Genomic DNA, 18,921 nt, shown 5'->3' with positions numbered 1-18,921 from the left:
AAAGTTTAATTGGTTGTTTAGTTCATCAGTTGAGATCTACAACAACTGCTGACTTAAATATATTGTGAGGAAGTGATCCAGAAGTAAATTATTAACAGTCTACTTTATGTAAAAGTAATGTGAGGTAGTACATAACTCTGTAGAGACAGATAATGTCTTGAACTGTAGTAATGTGAGGTAGTACATAACTCTGTAGAGACAGATAATGTGTTGAACTGTAGTAATGTGAGGTAGTACATAACTCTGTAGAGACAGATAATGTCTTGAACTGTAGTAATGTGAGGTAGTACATAACTCTGTAGAGACAGATAATGTCTTGAACTGTAGTAATGTGAGGTAGTACATAACTCTGTAGTGACAGATAATGTGTTGAACTGTAGTAATGTGAGGTAGTACATAACTCTGTAGTGACAGATAATGTCTTGAACTGTAGTAATGTGAGGTAGTACATAACTCTGTAGAGACAGATAAGATCTTGAACTGTAGTAATGTGAGGTAGTACATAACTCTGTAGTGACAGATAATGTGTTGAACTGTAGTAATGTGAGGTAGTACATAACTCTGTAGTGACAGATAATGTCTTGAACTGTAGTAATGTGAGGTAGTACATTCTGAACTGATAATGTAATGTGAGGTAGTACATAACTCTGTAGTGACAGATAATGTCTTGAACTGTAGTAATGTGAGGTAGTACATAACTCTGTAGAGACAGATAATGTCTTGAACTGTAGTAATGTGAGGTAGTACATAACTCTGTAGAGACAGATAATGTGTTGAACTGTAGTAATGTGAGGTAGTACATAACTCTGTAGTGACAGATAATGTCTTGAACTGTAGTAATGTGAGGTAGTACATAACTCTGTAGAGACAGATAAGATCTTGAACTGTAGTAATGTGAGGTAGTACATAACTCTGTAGAGACAGATAATGTCTTGAACTGTAGTAATGTGAGGTAGTACATAACTCTGTAGAGACAGATAATGTCTTGAACTGTAGTAATGTGAGGTAGTACATAACTCTGTAGTGACAGATAATGTGTTGAACTGTAGTAATGTGAGGTAGTACATAACTCTGTAGAGACAGATAATGTCTTGAACTGTAGTAATGTGAGGTAGTACATAACTCTGTAGAGACAGATAATGTCTTGAACTGTAGTAATGTGAGGTAGTACATAACTCTGTAGAGACAGATAATGTCTTGAACTGTAGTAATGTGAGGTAGTACATAACTCTGTAGAGACAGATAATGTCTTGAACTGTAGTAATGTGAGGTAGTACATAACTCTGTAGAGACAGATAATGTCTTGAACTGTAGTAATGTGAGGTAGTACATAACTCTGTAGAGACAGATAATGTCTTGAACTGTAGTAATGTGAGGTAGTACATAACTCTGTAGAGACAGATAATGTCTTGAACTGTAGTAATGTGAGGTAGTACATAACTCTGTAGAGACAGATAATGTCTTGAACTGTAGTAATGTGAGGTAGTACATAACTCTGTAGAGACAGATAATGTCTTGAACTGTAGTAATGTGAGGTAGTACATAACTCTGTAGTGACAGATAATGTCTTGAACTGTAGTAATGTGAGGTAGTACATAACTCTGTAGAGACAGATAATGTCTTGAACTGTAGTAATGTGAGGTAGTACATAACTCTGTAGAGACAGATAATGTGAGGTAGTACATTCTGTAACTAATGTAGTAGTAATGTGAGGTAGTACATAACTCTGTAGAGACAGATAATGTAGTAATGTGAGGTAGTACATTGAACTGTAGTAATGTGAGGTAGTACATAACTCTGTAGAGACAGATAAGATCTTGAACTGTAGTAATGTGAGGTAGTACATAACTCTGTAGTGACAGATAATGTCTTGAACTGTAGTAATGTGAGGTAGTACATAACTCTGTAGAGACAGATAAGATCTTGAACTGTAGTAATGTGAGGTAGTACATAACTCTGTAGAGACAGATAATGTCTTGAACTGTAGTAATGTGAGGTAGTACATAACTCTGTAGAGACAGATAATGTCTTGAACTATAGTAATGTGAAGTAGAACATAACTCTGTAGTGACAGATAATGTCTTGAACTGTAGTAATGTGAGGTAGTACATAACTCTGTAGAGACAGATAATGTCTTGAACTGTAGTAATGTGAGGTAGTACATAACTCTGTAGAGACAGATAATGTCTTGAACTGTAGTAATGTGAGGTAGTACATAACTCTGTAGAGACAGATAATGTCTTGAACTGTAGTAATGTGAGGTAGTACATAACTCTGTAGTGACAGATAATGTCTTGAACTGTAGTAATGTGAGGTAGTACATAACTCTGTAGAGACAGATAATGTCTTGAACTGTAGTAATGTGAGGTAGTACATAACTCTGTAGAGACAGATAATGTCTTGAACTGTAGTAATGTGAGGTAGTACATAACTCTGTAGAGACAGATAATGTCTTGAACTGTAGTAATGTGAGGTAGTACATAACTCTGTAGTGACAGATAATGTCTTGAACTGTAGTAATGTGAGGTAGTACATAACTCTGTAGAGACAGATAAGATCTTGAACTGTAGTAATGTGAGGTAGTACATAACTCTGTAGTGACAGATAATGTCTTGAACTGTAGTAATGTGAGGTAGTACATAACTCTGTAGAGACAGATAAGATCTTGAACTGTAGTAATGTGAGGTAGTACATAACTCTGTAGTGACAGATAATGTCTTGAACTGTAGTAATGTGAGGTAGTACATAACTCTGTAGAGACAGATAAGATCTTGAACTGTAGTAATGTGAGGTAGTACATAACTCTGTAGTGACAGATAATGTCTTGAACTGTAGTAATGTGAGGTAGTACATAACTCTGTAGTGACAGATAATGTCTTGAACTGTAGTAATGTGAGGTAGTACATAACTCTGTAGAGACAGATAAGATCTTGAACTGTAGTAATGTGAGGTAGTACATAACTCTGTAGTAATACATAACTCTGTAGAGACAGATAATGTCTTGAACTGTAGTAATGTGAGGTAGTACATAACTCTGTAGAGACAGATAATGTCTTGAACTGTAGTAATGTGAGGTAGTACATAACTCTGTAGTGACAGATAATGTCTTGAACTGTAGTAATGTGAGGTAGTACATAACTCTGTAGAGACAGATAATGTCTTGAACTGTAGTAATGTGAGGTAGTACATAACTCTGTAGAGACAGATAATGTCTTGAACTGTAGTAATGTGAGGTAGTACATAACTCTGTAGTGACAGATAATGTCTTGAACTGTAGTAATGTGAGGTAGTACATAACTCTGTAGAGACAGATAAGATCTTGAACTGTAGTAATGTGAGGTAGTACATAACTCTGTAGTGACAGATAATGTGTTGAACTGTAGTAATGTGAGGTAGTACATAACTCTGTAGTGACAGATAATGTCTTGAACTATAGTAATGTGAGGTAGTACATAACTCTGTAGTGACTGATAATGTGTTGAACTGTAGTAATGTGAGGTAGTACATAACTCTGTAGTGACAGATAATGTCTTGAACTGTAGTAATGTGAGGTAGTACATAACTCTGTAGAGACAGATAATGTCTTGAACTGTAGTAATGTGAGGTAGTACATAACTCTGTAGAGACAGATAATGTCTTGAACTGTAGTAATGTGAGGTAGTACATAACTCTGTAGTGACAGATAATGTCTTGAACTGTAGTAATGTGAGGTAGTACATAACTCTGTAGAGACAGATAATGTCTTGAACTGTAGTAATGTGAGGTAGTACATAACTCTGTAGAGACAGATAATGTCTTGAACTGTAGTAATGTGAGGTAGTACATAACTCTGTAGAGACAGATAATGTCTTGAACTGTAGTAATGTGAGGTAGTACATAACTCTGTAGAGACAGATAAGATCTTGAACTGTAGTAATGTGAGGTAGTACATAACTCTGTAGTGACAGATAATGTCTTGAACTGTAGTAATGTGAGGTAGTACATAACTCTGTAGTGACAGATAATGTCTTGAACTGTAGTAATGTGAGGTAGTACATAACTCTGTAGAGACAGATAATGTCTTGAACTGTAGTAATGTGAGGTAGTACATAACTCTGTAGAGACAGATAATGTCTTGAACTGTAGTAATGTGAGGTAGTACATAACTCTGTAGAGACAGATAATGTCTTGAACTGTAGTAATGTGAGGTAGTACATAACTCTGTAGAGACAGATAATGTCTTGAACTGTAGTAATGTGAGGTAGTACATAACTCTGTAGAGACAGATAATGTCTTGAACTGTAGTAATGTGAGGTAGTACATAACTCTGTAGAGACAGATAATGTCTTGAACTGTAGTAATGTGAGGTAGTACATAACTCTGTAGAGACAGATAATGTCTTGAACTGTAGTAATGTGAGGTAGTACATAACTCTGTAGTGACAGATAATGTCTTGAACTGTAGTAATGTGAGGTAGTACATAACTCTGTAGTGACAGATAATGTCTTGAACTGTAGTAATGTGAGGTAGTACATAACTCTGTAGTGACAGATAATGTCTTGAACTGTAGTAATGTGAGGTAGTACATAACTCTGTAGAGACAGATAATGTCTTGAACTGTAGTAATGTGAGGTAGTACATAACTCTGTAGAGACAGATAATGTCTTGAACTGTAGTAATGTGAGGTAGTACATAACTCTGTAGAGACAGATAATGTCTTGAACTGTAGTAATGTGAGGTAGTACATAACTCTGTAGAGACAGATAATGTCTTGAACTGTAGTAATGTGAGGTAGTACATAACTCTGTAGAGACAGATAATGTCTTGAACTGTAGTAATGTGAGGTAGTACATAACTCTGTAGAGACAGATAATGTGTCTTGAACTGTAGTAATGTGAGGTAGTACATAACTCTGTAGTGACAGATAATGTCTTGAACTGTAGTAATGTGAGGTAGTACATAACTCTGTAGAGACAGATAATGTCTTGAACTGTAGTAATGTGAGGTAGTACATAACTCTGTAGAGACAGATAATGTCTTGAACTGTAGTAATGTGAGGTAGTACATAACTCTGTAGAGACAGATAATGTCTTGAACTGTAGTAATGTGAGGTAGTACATAACTCTGTAGTGACAGATAATGTCTTGAACTGTAGTAATGTGAGGTAGTACATAACTCTGTAGTAATGTGAGGTAGTACATAACTCTGTAGAGACAGATAATGTCTTGAACAGTAGTAATGTGAGGTAGTACATAACTCTGTAGAGACAGATAATGTCTTGAACTGTAGTAATGTGAGGTAGTACATAACTCTGTAGTGACAGATAATGTCTTGAACTGTAGTAATGTGAGGTAGTACATAACTCTGTAGAGACAGATAATGTCTTGAACTGTAGTAATGTGAGGTAGTACATAACTCTGTAGAGACAGATAATGTCTTGAACTGTAGTAATGTGAGGTAGTACATAACTCTGTAGAGACAGATAATGTCTTGAACTGTAGTAATGTGAGGTAGTACATAACTCTGTAGTGACAGATAATGTCTTGAACTGTAGTAATGTGAGGTAGTACATAACTCTGTAGAGACAGATAATGTCTTGAACTGTAGTAATGTGAGGTAGTACATAACTCTGTAGAGACAGATAATGTCTTGAACTGTAGTAATGTGAGGTAGTACATAACTCTGTAGAGACAGATAATGTCTTGAACTGTAGTAATGTGAGGTAGTACATAACTCTGTAGTGACAGATAATGTCTTGAACTGTAGTAATGTGAGGTAGTACATAACTCTGTAGAGACAGATAAGATCTTGAACTGTAGTAATGTGAGGTAGTACATAACTCTGTAGTGACAGATAATGTGTTGAACTGTAGTAATGTGAGGTAGTACATAACTCTGTAGAGACAGATAATGTCTTGAACTGTAGTAATGTGAGGTAGTACATAACTCTGTAGAGACAGATAATGTCTTGAACTGTAGTAATGTGAGGTAGTACATAACTCTGTAGAGACAGATAATGTCTTGAACTGTAGTAATGTGAGGTAGTACATAACTCTGTAGAGACAGATAATGTCTTGAACTGTAGTAATGTGAGGTAGTACATAACTCTGTAGAGACAGATAATGTCTTGAACTGTAGTAATGTGAGGTAGTACATAACTCTGTAGAGACAGATAATGTCTTGAACTGTAGTAATGTGAGGTAGTACATAACTCTGTAGAGACAGATAATGTCTTGAACTGTAGTAATGTGAGGTAGTACATAACTCTGTAGAGACAGATAATGTCTTGAACTGTAGTAATGTGAGGTAGTACATAACTCTGTAGTGACAGATAATGTCTTGAACTGTAGTAATGTGAGGTAGTACATAACTCTGTAGAGACAGATAATGTCTTGAACTGTAGTAATGTGAGGTAGTACATAACTCTGTAGAGACAGATAATGTCTTGAACTGTAGTAATGTGAGGTAGTACATAACTCTGTAGAGACAGATAATGTCTTGAACTGTAGTAATGTGAGGTAGTACATAACTCTGTAGAGACAGATAATGTCTTGAACTGTAGTAATGTGAGGTAGTACATAACTCTGTAGAGACAGATAATGTCTTGAACTGTAGTAATGTGAGGTAGTACATAACTCTGTAGAGACAGATAATGTGTTGAACTGTAGTAATGTGAGGTAGTACATAACTCTGTAGTGACAGATAATGTCTTGAACTGTAGTAATGTGAGGTAGTACATAACTCTGTAGAGACAGATAAGATCTTGAACTGTAGTAATGTGAGGTAGTACATAACTCTGTAGTGACAGATAATGTCTTGAACTGTAGTAATGTGAGGTAGTACATAACTCTGTAGAGACAGATAAGATCTTGAACTGTAGTAATGTGAGGTAGTACATAACTCTGTAGTGACAGATAATGTCTTGAACTATAGTAATGTGAGGTAGTACATAACTCTGTAGTGACTGATAATGTGTTGAACTGTAGTAATGTGAGGTAGTACATAACTCTGTAGAGACAGATAATGTCTTGAACTGTAGTAATGTGAGGTAGTACATAACTCTGTACAGACAGATAATGTCTTGAACTGTAGTAATGTGAGGTAGTACATAACTCTGTACAGACAGATAATGTGTTGAACTGTAGTAATGTGAGGTAGTACATAACTCTGTAGTGACAGATAATGTCAGATAATGTCTTGAACTAATGTGTTGAACTAGTAATGTGAGGTAGTACATAACTCTGTAGTGACAGATAATGTCTTGAACTGTAGTAATGTGAGGTAGTACATAACTCTGTAGTGACAGATAATGTCTTGAACTGTAGTAATGTGAGGTAGTACATAACTCTGTAGAGACAGATAATGTCTTGAACTGTAGTAATGTGAGGTAGTACATAACTCTGTAGAGACAGATAATGTCTTGAACTGTAGTAATGTGAGGTAGTACATAACTCTGTAGAGACAGATAATGTCTTGAACTGTAGTAATGTGAGGTAGTACATAACTCTGTAGAGACAGATAATGTCTTGAACTGTAGTAATGTGAGGTAGTACATAACTCTGTAGAGACAGATAATGTCTTGAACTGTAGTAATGTGAGGTAGTACATAACTCTGTAGTGACAGATAATGTCTTGAACTGTAGTAATGTGAGGTAGTACATAACTCTGTAGAGACAGATAATGTCTTGAACTGTAGTAATGTGAGGTAGTACATAACTCTGTAGAGACAGATAATGTCTTGAACTGTAGTAATGTGAGGTAGTACATAACTCTGTAGAGACAGATAATGTCTTGAACTGTAGTAATGTGAGGTAGTACATAACTCTGTAGAGACAGATAATGTCTTGAACTGTAGTAATGTGAGGTAGTACATAACTCTGTAGAGACAGATAATGTCTTGAACTGTAGTAATGTGAGGTAGTACATAACTCTGTAGTGACAGATAATGTCTTGAACTGTAGTAATGTGAGGTAGTACATAACTCTGTAGAGACAGATAATGTCTTGAACTGTAGTAATGTGAGGTAGTACATAACTCTGTAGAGACAGATAATGTCTTGAACTGTAGTAATGTGAGGTAGTACATAACTCTGTAGAGACTGATAATGTGTTGAACTGTAGTAATGAGAGGTAGTACATAAGTCTGTAGTGACTGATAATGTCTTGAACTATAGTAATGTGAGGTAGTACATAACTCTGTAGTGACAGATAATGTCTTGAACTGTAGTAATGTGAGGTAGTACATAACTCTGTAGTGACTGATAATGTGTTGAACTGTAGTAATGTGAGGTAGTACATAACTCTGTAGTGACAGATAATGTCTTGAACTGTAGTAATGTGAGGTAGTACATAACTCTGTAGAGACAGATAAGATCTTGAACTGTAGTAATGTGAGGTAGTACATAACTCTGTAGTGACAGATAATGTCTTGAACTGTAGTAATGTGAGGTAGTACATAACTCTGTAGAGACAGATAAGATCTTGAACTGTAGTAATGTGAGGTAGTACATAACTCTGTAGACTAATGTAGTAATGTGAGGTAGTACATAACTCTGTAGAGACAGATAAGATCTTGAACTGTAGTAATGTGAGGTAGTACATAACTCTGTAGAGACAGATAAGATCTTGAACTGTAGTAATGTGAGGTAGTACATAACTCTGTAGTGACAGATAATGTCTTGAACTGTAGTAATGTGAGGTAGTACATAACTCTGTAGTGACAGATAATGTCTTGAACTGTAGTAATGTGAGGTAGTACATAACTCTGTAGTGACAGATAATGTCTTGAACTGTAGTAATGTGAGGTAGTACATAACTCTGTAGAGACAGATAATGTCTTGAACTGTAGTAATGTGAGGTAGTACATAACTCTGTAGAGACAGATAATGTGTTGAACTGTAGTAATGTGAGGTAGTACATAACTCTGTAGAGACAGATAAGATCTTGAACTGTAGTAATGTGAGGTAGTACATAACTCTGTAGTGACAGATAATGTCTTGAACTGTAGTAATGTGAGGTAGTACATAACTCTGTAGAGACAGATAATGTAATGTGAGGTAGTACATTCTGTAGTGACTAATGTAGTAAATGTGAGGTAGTACATAACTCTGTAGAGACAGATAATGTCTTGAACTGTAGTAATGTGAGGTAGTACATAACTCTGTAGTGACAGATGTAGTAGTAATGTGAGGTAGTACATAACTCTGTAGAGACAGATAAGATCTTGAACTGTAGTAATGTGAGGTAGTACATAACTCTGTAGTGACAGATAATGTCTTGAACTGTAGTAATGTGAGGTAGTACATAACTCTGTAGTGACAGATAATGTCTTGAACTGTAGTAATGTGAGGTAGTACATAACTCTGTAGAGACAGATAATGTCAACTGTAATAATGTGAGGTAGTACATAAATCTGTAACTGTAATGTCTTGTAAATGTGAGGTAGTACATAACTCTGTAGAGACAGATAATGTCTTGAACTGTAGTAATGTGAGGTAGTACACAACTCTGTAGTGACAGATAATGTCTTGAACTCTTGAGTGACTAATGTAGTAATGTGAGGTAGTACATAACTCTGTAGAGACTAATGTCTTGAACTGTAGTAATGTGAGGTAGTACATAACTCTGTAGTCTTGAACTGTAGTAATGTGAGGTAGTACATAACTCTGTAGTGACAGATGTTGAACTGTAGTAATGTGAGGTAGTACATAACTCTGTAGAGACAGATAATGTGTTGAACTGTAGTAATGTGAGGTAGTACATAACTCTGTAGAGACAGATAATGTCTTGAACTGTAGTAATGTGAGGTAGTACATAACTCTGTAGTAATGACTGTAGATAATGTAACTTGAACTGTAGTAATGTGAGGTAGTACATAACTCTGTAGAGACAGATAATGTCTTGAACTGTAGTAATGTGAGGTAGTACATAACTCTGTAGAGACAGATAATGTCTTGAACTGTAGTAATGTGAGGTAGTACATAACTCTGTAGTGACAGATAATGTCTTGAACTGTAGTAATGTGAGGTAGTACATAACTCTGTAGAGACAGATAATGTCTTGAACTGTAGTAATGTGAGGTAGTACATAACTCTGTAGAGACAGATAATGTCTTGAACTATAGTAATGTGAGGTAGTACATAACTCTGTAGAGACAGATAATGTCTTGAACTGTAGTAATGTGAGGTAGTACAAAACTCTGTAGAGACAGATAATATCTTGAACTGTAGTAATGTGAGGTAGTACATAACTCTGTAGAGTCAGATAATGTCTTGAACTGTAGTAATGTGAGGTAGTACATAAATCTGTAGAGACAGATAATGTCTTGAACTGTAGTAATGTGAGGTAGTACATAACTCTGTAGAGACAGATAATGTCTTGAACTGTAGTAATGTGAGGTAGTACATAACTCTGTAGAGACAGATAATGTCTTGAACTGTAGTAATGTGAGGTAGTACATAACTCTGTAGAGACAGATAATGTCTTGAACTGTAGTAATGTGAGGTAGTACATAACTCTGTAGAGACAGATAATGTCTTGAACTGTAGTAATGTGAGGTAGTACATAACTCTGTAGAGACAGATAATGTCTTGAACTGTAGTAATGTGAGGTAGTACATAACTCTGTAGTGACAGATAATGTCTTGAACTGTAGTAATGTGAGGTAGTACATAACTCTGTAGAGACAGATAATGTCTTGAACTGTAGTAATGTGAGGTAGTACATAACTCTGTAGAGACAGATAATGTCTTGAACTGTAGTAATGTGAGGTAGTACATAACTCTGTAGAGACAGATAATGTCTTGAACTGTAGTAATGTGAGGTAGTACATAACTCTGTAGAGACAGATAATGTCTTGAACTGTAGTAATGTGAGGTAGTACATAACTCTGTAGAGACAGATAATGTCTTGAACTGTAGTAATGTGAGGTAGTACATAACTCTGTAGAGACAGATAATGTGTCTTGAACTGTAGTAATGTGAGGTAGTACATAACTCTGTAGAGACAGATAATGTCTTGAACTGTAGTAATGTGAGGTAGTACATAACTCTGTAGAGACAGATAATGTCTTGAACTGTAGTAATGTGAGGTAGTACATAACTCTGTAGAGACAGATAATGTCTTGAACTGTAGTAATGTGAGGTAGTACATAACTCTGTAGTGACAGATAATGTCTTGAACTGTAGTAATGTGAGGTAGTACATAACTCTGTAGAGACAGATAATGTCTTGAACTGTAGTAATGTGAGGTAGTACATAACTCTGTAGAGACAGATAATGTCTTGAACTGTAGTAATGTGAGGTAGTACATAACTGAGTGACTGTAGTAACTGTAGTAATGTGAGGTAGTACATAACTCTGTAGTGACAGATAATGTCTTGAACTGTAGTAATGTGAGGTAGTACATAACTCTGTAGTGACAGATAATGTCTTGAACTGTAGTAATGTGAGGTAGTACATAACTCTGTAGTGACAGATAATGTCTTGAACTGTAGTAATGTGAGGTAGTACATAACTCTGTAGAGACAGATAAGATCTTGAACTGTAGTAATGTGAGGTAGTACATAACTCTGTAGTGACAGATGTGAGGTAGTACATAACTCTTGAACTGTAGTAATGTGAGGTAGTACATAACTCTGTAGAGACAGATAAGATCTTGAACTGTAGTAATGTGAGGTAGTACATAACTCTGTAGAGACAGATAAGATCTTGAACTGTAGTAATGTGAGGTAGTACATAACTCTGTAGTGACAGATAATGTGTAGTAATGTGAGGTAGTACTTGAACTGTAGTAATGTGAGGTAGTACATAACTCTGTAGAGACAGATAATGTCTTGAACTGTAGTAATGTGAGGTAGTACATAACTCTGTAGAGACAGATAATGTCTTGAACTGTAGTAATGTGAGGTAGTACATAACTCTGTAGAGACAGATAATGTCTTGAACTGTAGTAATGTGAGGTAGTACATAACTCTGTAGAGACAGATAATGTCTTGAACTGTAGTAATGTGAGGTAGTACATAACTCTGTAGTGACTGATAATGTGTTGAACTGTAGTAATGTGAGGTAGTACATAACTCTGTAGAGACAGATAAGATCTTGAACTGTAGTAATGTGAGGTAGTACATAACTCTGTAGTGACAGATAATGTCTTGAACTGTAGTAATGTGAGGTAGTACATAACTCTGTAGTGACAGATAATGTCTTGAACTGTAGTAATGTGAGGTAGTACATAACTCTGTAGAGACAGATAATGTCTTGAACTGTAGTAATGTGAGGTATCCTTCCACTGACAGTTCCACCTGAGCCATAAGACCAGTGATGCCAGAACAGAGACTCCTTCCACTGACAGTTCCACCTGAGCCATAAGACCAGTGATGCCAGAACAGAGACTCCTTCCACTGACAGTTCCACATGAGCCACAAGACCAGTGATGCCAGACCAGAGTCTCCTTCCACTGACAGTTCCACCTGAGCCATAAGACCAGTGATGCCAGACCAGAGTCTCCTTCCACTGACAGTTCCACCTGAGCCATAAGACCAGTGATGCCAGAACAGAGACTCCTTCCACTGACAGTTCCACCTGAGCCATAAGACCAGTGATGCCAGACCAGAGACTCCTTCCACTGACAGTTCCACCTGAGCCATAAGACCAGTGATGCCAGACCAGAGACTCCTTCCACTGACAGTTCCACCTGAGCCATAAGACCAGTGATGCCAGACCAGAGTCTCCTTCCACTGACAGTTCCACCTGAGCCATAAGACCAGTGATGCCAGACCAGAGACTCCTTCCACTGACAGTTCCACCTGAGCCATAAGACCGGTGATGCCAGACCAGAGACTCCTTCCACTGACAGTTCCACCTGAGCCATAAGACCAGTGATGCCAGACCAGAGACTCCTTCCACTGACAGTTCCACCTGAGCCATAAGACCAGTGATGCCAGACCAGAGACTCCTTCCACTGACAGTTCCACCTGAGCCATAAGACCAGTGATGGCAGACCAGAGTCTCCTTCCACTGACAGTTCCACCTGAGCCATAAGACCAGTGATGCCAGACCAGAGACTCCTTCCACTGACAGTTCCACCTGAGCCATAAGACCAGTGATGCCAGACCAGAGACTCCTTCCACTGACAGTTCCACCTGAGCCATAAGACCGGTGATGCCAGACCAGAGACTCCTTCCACTGACAGTTCCACCTGAGCCATAAGACCAGTGATGCCAGAACAGAGACTCCTTCCACTGACAGTTCCACCTGAGCCATAAGACCAGTGATGCCAGACCAGAGACTCCTTCCACTGACAGTTCCACATGAGCCACAAGACCAGTGATGCCAGACCAGAGACTCCTTCCACTGACAGTTCCACATGAGCCATAAGACCAGTGATGCCAGAACAGAGACTCCTTCCACTGACAGTTCCACCTGAGCCATAAGACCAGTGATGCCAGACCAGAGACTCCTTCCACTGACAGTTCCACCTGAGCCATAAGACCAGTGATGCCAGACCAGAGACTCCTTCCACTGACAGTTCCACCTGAGCCATAAGACCAGTGATGCCAGACCAGAGACTCCTTCCACTGACAGTTCCACCTGAGCCATAAGACCAGTGATGCCAGACCAGAGACTCCTTCCACTGACAGTTCCACCTGAGCCATAAGACCAGTGATGCCAGAACAGAGACTCCTTCCACTGACAGTTCCACCTGAGCCATAAGACCAGTGATGCCAGACCAGAGACTCCTTCCACTGACAGTTCCACCTGAGCCATAAGACCAGTGATGCCAGACCAGAGACTCCTTCCACTGACAGTTCCACCTGAGCCATAAGACCAGTGATGCCAGACCAGAGACTCCTTCCACTGACAGTTCCACCTGAGCCATAAGACCAGTGATGCCAGAACAGAGACTCCTTCCACTGACAGTTCCACCTGAGCCATAAGACCAGTGATGCCAGAACAGAGACTCCTTCCACTGACAGTTCCACCTGAGCCATAAGACCAGTGATGCCAGACCAGAGTCTCCTTCCACTGACAGTTCCACCTGAGCCATAAGACCAGTGATGCCAGAACAGAGACTCCTTCCACTGACAGTTCCACCTGGTCCACAAGACCAGTGATGCCGGACCAGAGTCTCCTTTCACTGACAGTTCCACCTGAGCCACAAGAACAGTGATGCCAGACCAGAGTCTCATTCCACTGACAGTTCCACCTGAGCCATAAGACCAGTGATGCTAGACCAGAGACTCCTTCCACTGACAGTTCCACCTGAGCCATAAGACCAGTGATGCCAGACCAGAGTCTCCTTCCACTGACAGTTCCACCTGGTCCACAAGACCAGTGATGCCAGACCAGAGTCTCCTTCCACTGACAGTTCCACCTGGTCCACAAGACAAGTGATGCCAGACCAGAGTCTCCATCCACTGCCAGACCAGGGTATCCTTCCACTGACAGTTCCACCTGATCCACAAGACAAGTGATGGCAGACAAGAGTCTCCTTCCACTGACAGTTCCAGCTGGTCCACAAGACCAGTGATGCCGGACCAGAGTCTCCTTCCACTGACTGTTCCACCTGGTCCACAAGACCAGTGATGGCAGACCAGAGTCTCCTTCCACTGACAGTTCCACTTGGTGCACAACACCAGTGATGCCGGACCAGAGTCTCCTTCCACTGACAGTTTCACCTGGTCCACAAGACCAGTGATGCCAGACCAGTCTCCTTCCACTGACAGAATAACCTGGGCCAAAAACCCAGTGATGCCAAACCAGAGTCGCCTTCCACTGACAGTTCCATCAGGTTCACAAGACCAGTGATACCAGACCAGTCTCCTTCCACTGACAGAATAACCTGGGCCAAAAACCCAGTGATGCCAAACCAGAGTCGCCTTCCACTGACAGTTCCGCCTGGTCCACAAGACCAGTGATGCCAGACCAGTGTCTACTTCAATGACAGCTCCACCTGGTCCACAAGACCAGTGATGCGAGACACGAGTCTCCTTCCACTGACAGTTCCACTTGGTCCACAAGACCAGTGATACCAGACCAGAGTCTCCTTCCACTGACAGAAAAACCTGGGCAAAAAACCCAGTGATGCCAAACCAGAGTCTACTTCCACTGACAGTTCCACCTGGTCCACAAGACAAGTGATGCCAGACCAGAGTCTACTTCCACTGACAGTTCCACCTGGTCCACAAGACCAGTGATGCCAGACCAGAGTCTACTTCCACTGACAGTTCCACCTGGTCCACAAGACCAGTGATGCCAGACCAGAGTCTACTTCCACTGACAGTTCCACCTGGTCCACAAGACCAGTGATGCCAGACCAGAGTCTACTTCCACTGACAGTTCCACCTGGTCCACAAGACCAGTGATGCCATGCCAGAGTCTCCTTCCACTGAGAGTTTCACCTGGTCCACAAGACAAGTGATGCCAGACCAGAGTCTCCATCCACTGCCAGACCAGGGTCTACTTCAACTGACAGTTCCATCTGGTCCACAATACCAGTGATGCCAGACCAGAGTCTCCTTCCACTGACAGTTAAGCTTTGGCCACAAGACCAGTAATACCAGACCAGAGTCTCCTTCCACTGACAGTTCCACCTGGTCCACAAGACCAGTGATGCCAGACCAGAGTCTCCTTCCACTGACAGTTCCACCTGGTTCACAAGACCAGTGATGCCAGACCAGAGTCTCCTTCCACTGACAGTTCCACCTGGTCCACAAGACCAGTGATGCCAGACCAGAGTCTCCTTCCACTGACACTTCTTCCTGGTCCCAAAGGCCAGTGATGCCAGACTAGAGTCTCCTTCCACTGACAGTTCCACTAGGTTCACAAGACCAGTGGTACCAGACCAGAGTCTCCTTCCACTGACAGTAAAACTTGGGCCACAAACCCAGTGATGCCAGAACAGAGTCGTCTTCCACTGACAGTTCCGCCTGGTTCACAAGACCAGTGATGTCAGACCAGAGTCTTGACCAGCTCTTCTTCTAAATTATTATTAATTTTATTAACACAGTGGCAGATTCCCACCAAGGCAGGGTGGCCCGAAAAAGAAAAACTTTCACCATCATTCACTCCATCACTGTCTTGCCAGAAGGGTGCTTTACACTACAGTTTTTAAACTGCAACATTAACACCCCTCCTTCAGAGTGCAGGCACTGTACTTCCCATCTCCAGGACTCAAGTCCGGCCTGCCGGTTTCCCTGAACCCCTTCATAAATGTTACTTTGCTCACACTCCAACAGCACGTCAAGTATTAAAAACCATTTGTCTCCATTCACTCCTATCAAACACACTCACGCATGCCTGCTGGAAGTCCAAGCCCCTCGCACACAAAACCTCCTTTACCCCCTCCCTCCAACCTATCCTAGGCCAGACCCTGCCTTCCTTCCACTACGGACTGATACACTCTTGAAGTCATTCTGTTTCGCTCCATTCTCTCTACATGTCCGAACCACCTCAACATCCCTTCCTCAGCTCTCCGGACAACAGTTTTGGTAATCCCACACCTGCTCCTAACTTCCAAACTACGAATTCTCTGCATTATATTCACACCACACATTGCCCTCAGACATGACATCTCCATTGTCTCCAGCCTTCTCCTCGCTGCAACATTCATCACCCATGCTTCACACCCATATAAGAGCGTTGGTAAAACTATACTCTCATACATTCCCCTCTTTGCCTCCAAGGACAAAGCTCTTTGTCTCTACAGACTCCTAAGTGCACCGCTCACCCTTTTCCCCTCATCAATTCTATGATTCACCTCTTCTTTCGTAGACCCATCCGTTGACACGTCCACTCCCAAATATCTGTATACATTCACCTCCTCCATATTCTCTCCCTCCAATCTCATATCCCATCTTTCATCACCTAATCTTTTAGTTATCCTCATAACCTTACTCTTTCCTATATTCACTTTTAATTTTCTTCTGTTGCATACCTTACCAAATTCATCCACCAACCTCTACAACTTCTCTTCAAAATCTCTCAAGAGCACAGTGTCATCAGCAAAGAGCAACTGTGACAACTCCCACTTTATGTGCGATTCTTTATCTTTTAACTCCACGCCTCTTGCCAAGACCCTCGCATTTACTTCTCTTACAACCCCATCTATAAATATATTAAACAACCACGGTGACATCACACATCCTTGTCTAAGGCCTACTTTTACTAGGAAACAATCTCCCTCTTTCCTACATACTCCAAATTGAGCCTCACTAACCTCGTAAAAACTCTTAACTGCTTTCAGTAACCTACCTCCTACACCATACACCTGCAACATCTGCCACCTTGCCCCCCTATCCACCCTGTCATACGCCTTTTTCAAATCCATAAATGCCACACAAACCTCTTTAGCCCTATCTAAATACTGTTCACTTATATGTTTCACTGTAAACACCTGGTCCACACACCCCCTACTTTTCCTAAAGCCTCCTTGTTCATCTGCTATCCTATTCTCCGTCTTACTCTTAATTCTTTCAATAATAACTCTACCATACACTTTTCCTGGTATACTCAACAGACTTATCTCCCTATAATTTTTGCGCTCTCTCTTGTCCCCTTTGTCTTTATACAAAGGAACTATGCATGCTCTCTGCCAGTCCCTAGGTACCTTACCCTCTTCCATACATTCATTAAATAATTGCACCAACCACTCCAAAACTATATCCCCACCTGCTTTTAACATTTCTATCTTTATCCCATCAATCCCGCCTGCCTTACACACTTTCATTTTACCTACTGCCTCACGAACTTCCCCCACACTCACAACTGGCTCTTCCTCACTCCTACAAGATGTTATTCCTCCTTGCCTTATACACGAAATCACAGCATCCCTATCTTCATCAACATTTAACAATTCCTCAAAATATTCCTTCCATCTTCCCAATACCTCTAACTCTCCATTTAATAACTCTCCTCTCCTATTTTTAACAGACAAATCCAACTGTTCTCTAGGCTTTCTTAACTTGTTAATCTCACTCCAAAACTTTTTCTTATTTTCAACAAAATTTGTTGATAACATCTCACCCACTCTCTCATTTGCTCTCTTTTTACATTGCTTCACCACTCTCTTAACCTCTCTCTTTTTCTCCATATACTCTTCCCTCCTTGCATCACTTCTACTTTGTAAAAACTTCTCATATGCTAACTTTTTCTCCCTTACTACTCTCTTTACATCATCCTTCCACCAATCGCTCCTCTTCCCTCCTGCACCCACTTTCCTGTAACCACAAACTTCTGCTGAACACTCTAACACTACATTTTTAAACCTACCCCATACCTCTTCGACCCCATTGCCTATGCTCTCATTAGCCCATCTATCCTCCAATAGCTGTTTATATCTTACCCTAACTGCCTCCTCTTTTAGTTTATAAACCTTCACCTCTCTCTTCCCTGATGCTTCTATTCTCCTTGTATCCCATCTACCTTTTACTCTCAGTGTAGCTACAACTAGAAAGTGATCTGATATATCTGTGGCCCCTCTATAAACATGTACATCCTGAAGTCTACTCAACAGTCTTTTATCTACCAATACATAATTCAACAAACTACTGTCATTTCGCCCTATATCATATCTTGTATACTTATTTATCCTCTTTTTCTTAAAATATGTATTACCTATAAATTAAACCCCTTTCTATACAAAGTTCAATCAAAGGGCTCCCATTATCATTTACACCTGGCACCCCAAACTTACCTACCTCACCCTCTCTAAAAGTTTCTCATACTTTAGCATTCAGGTCCCCTACCACAATTACTTTCTCACTTGGTTCAAAGGTTCCTATACATTCACTTAACATCTCCCAAAATCTCTCACTCTCCTCTACATTCCTCTCTTCTCCAGGTGTATACACGCTTATTATGACCCACTTTTCGCATTTAACCTTTACTTTAATCCACATAATCCTTGAATTTACACATTCATATTCTCTTTTCTCCTTCCATAACT

At 39.9% G+C, this 18,921-nt stretch overlaps 1 long non-coding RNA gene across 1 annotated transcript; it reads left to right on the top strand.

The window, feature by feature from the left end:
* Positions 1-898: 898 nt before the first annotated feature.
* LOC138855457 (uncharacterized) lies at positions 899-5,984 on the top strand. Its single transcript, XR_011394696.1, has 3 exons — positions 899-1,058; positions 3,340-3,392; positions 5,808-5,984. It is a non-coding gene; the product is annotated as an uncharacterized lncRNA (long non-coding RNA).
* The last annotated feature ends 12,937 nt before the right edge of the window (positions 5,985-18,921 follow it).

Source organism: Cherax quadricarinatus, chromosome 95 (assembly GCF_038502225.1).
Source record: "Cherax quadricarinatus isolate ZL_2023a chromosome 95, ASM3850222v1, whole genome shotgun sequence".
In the NCBI taxonomy this organism is placed as follows: Eukaryota; Metazoa; Arthropoda; class Malacostraca; order Decapoda; family Parastacidae; genus Cherax; species Cherax quadricarinatus.
This window is presented reverse-complemented; position numbering and strand designations above follow the sequence as displayed.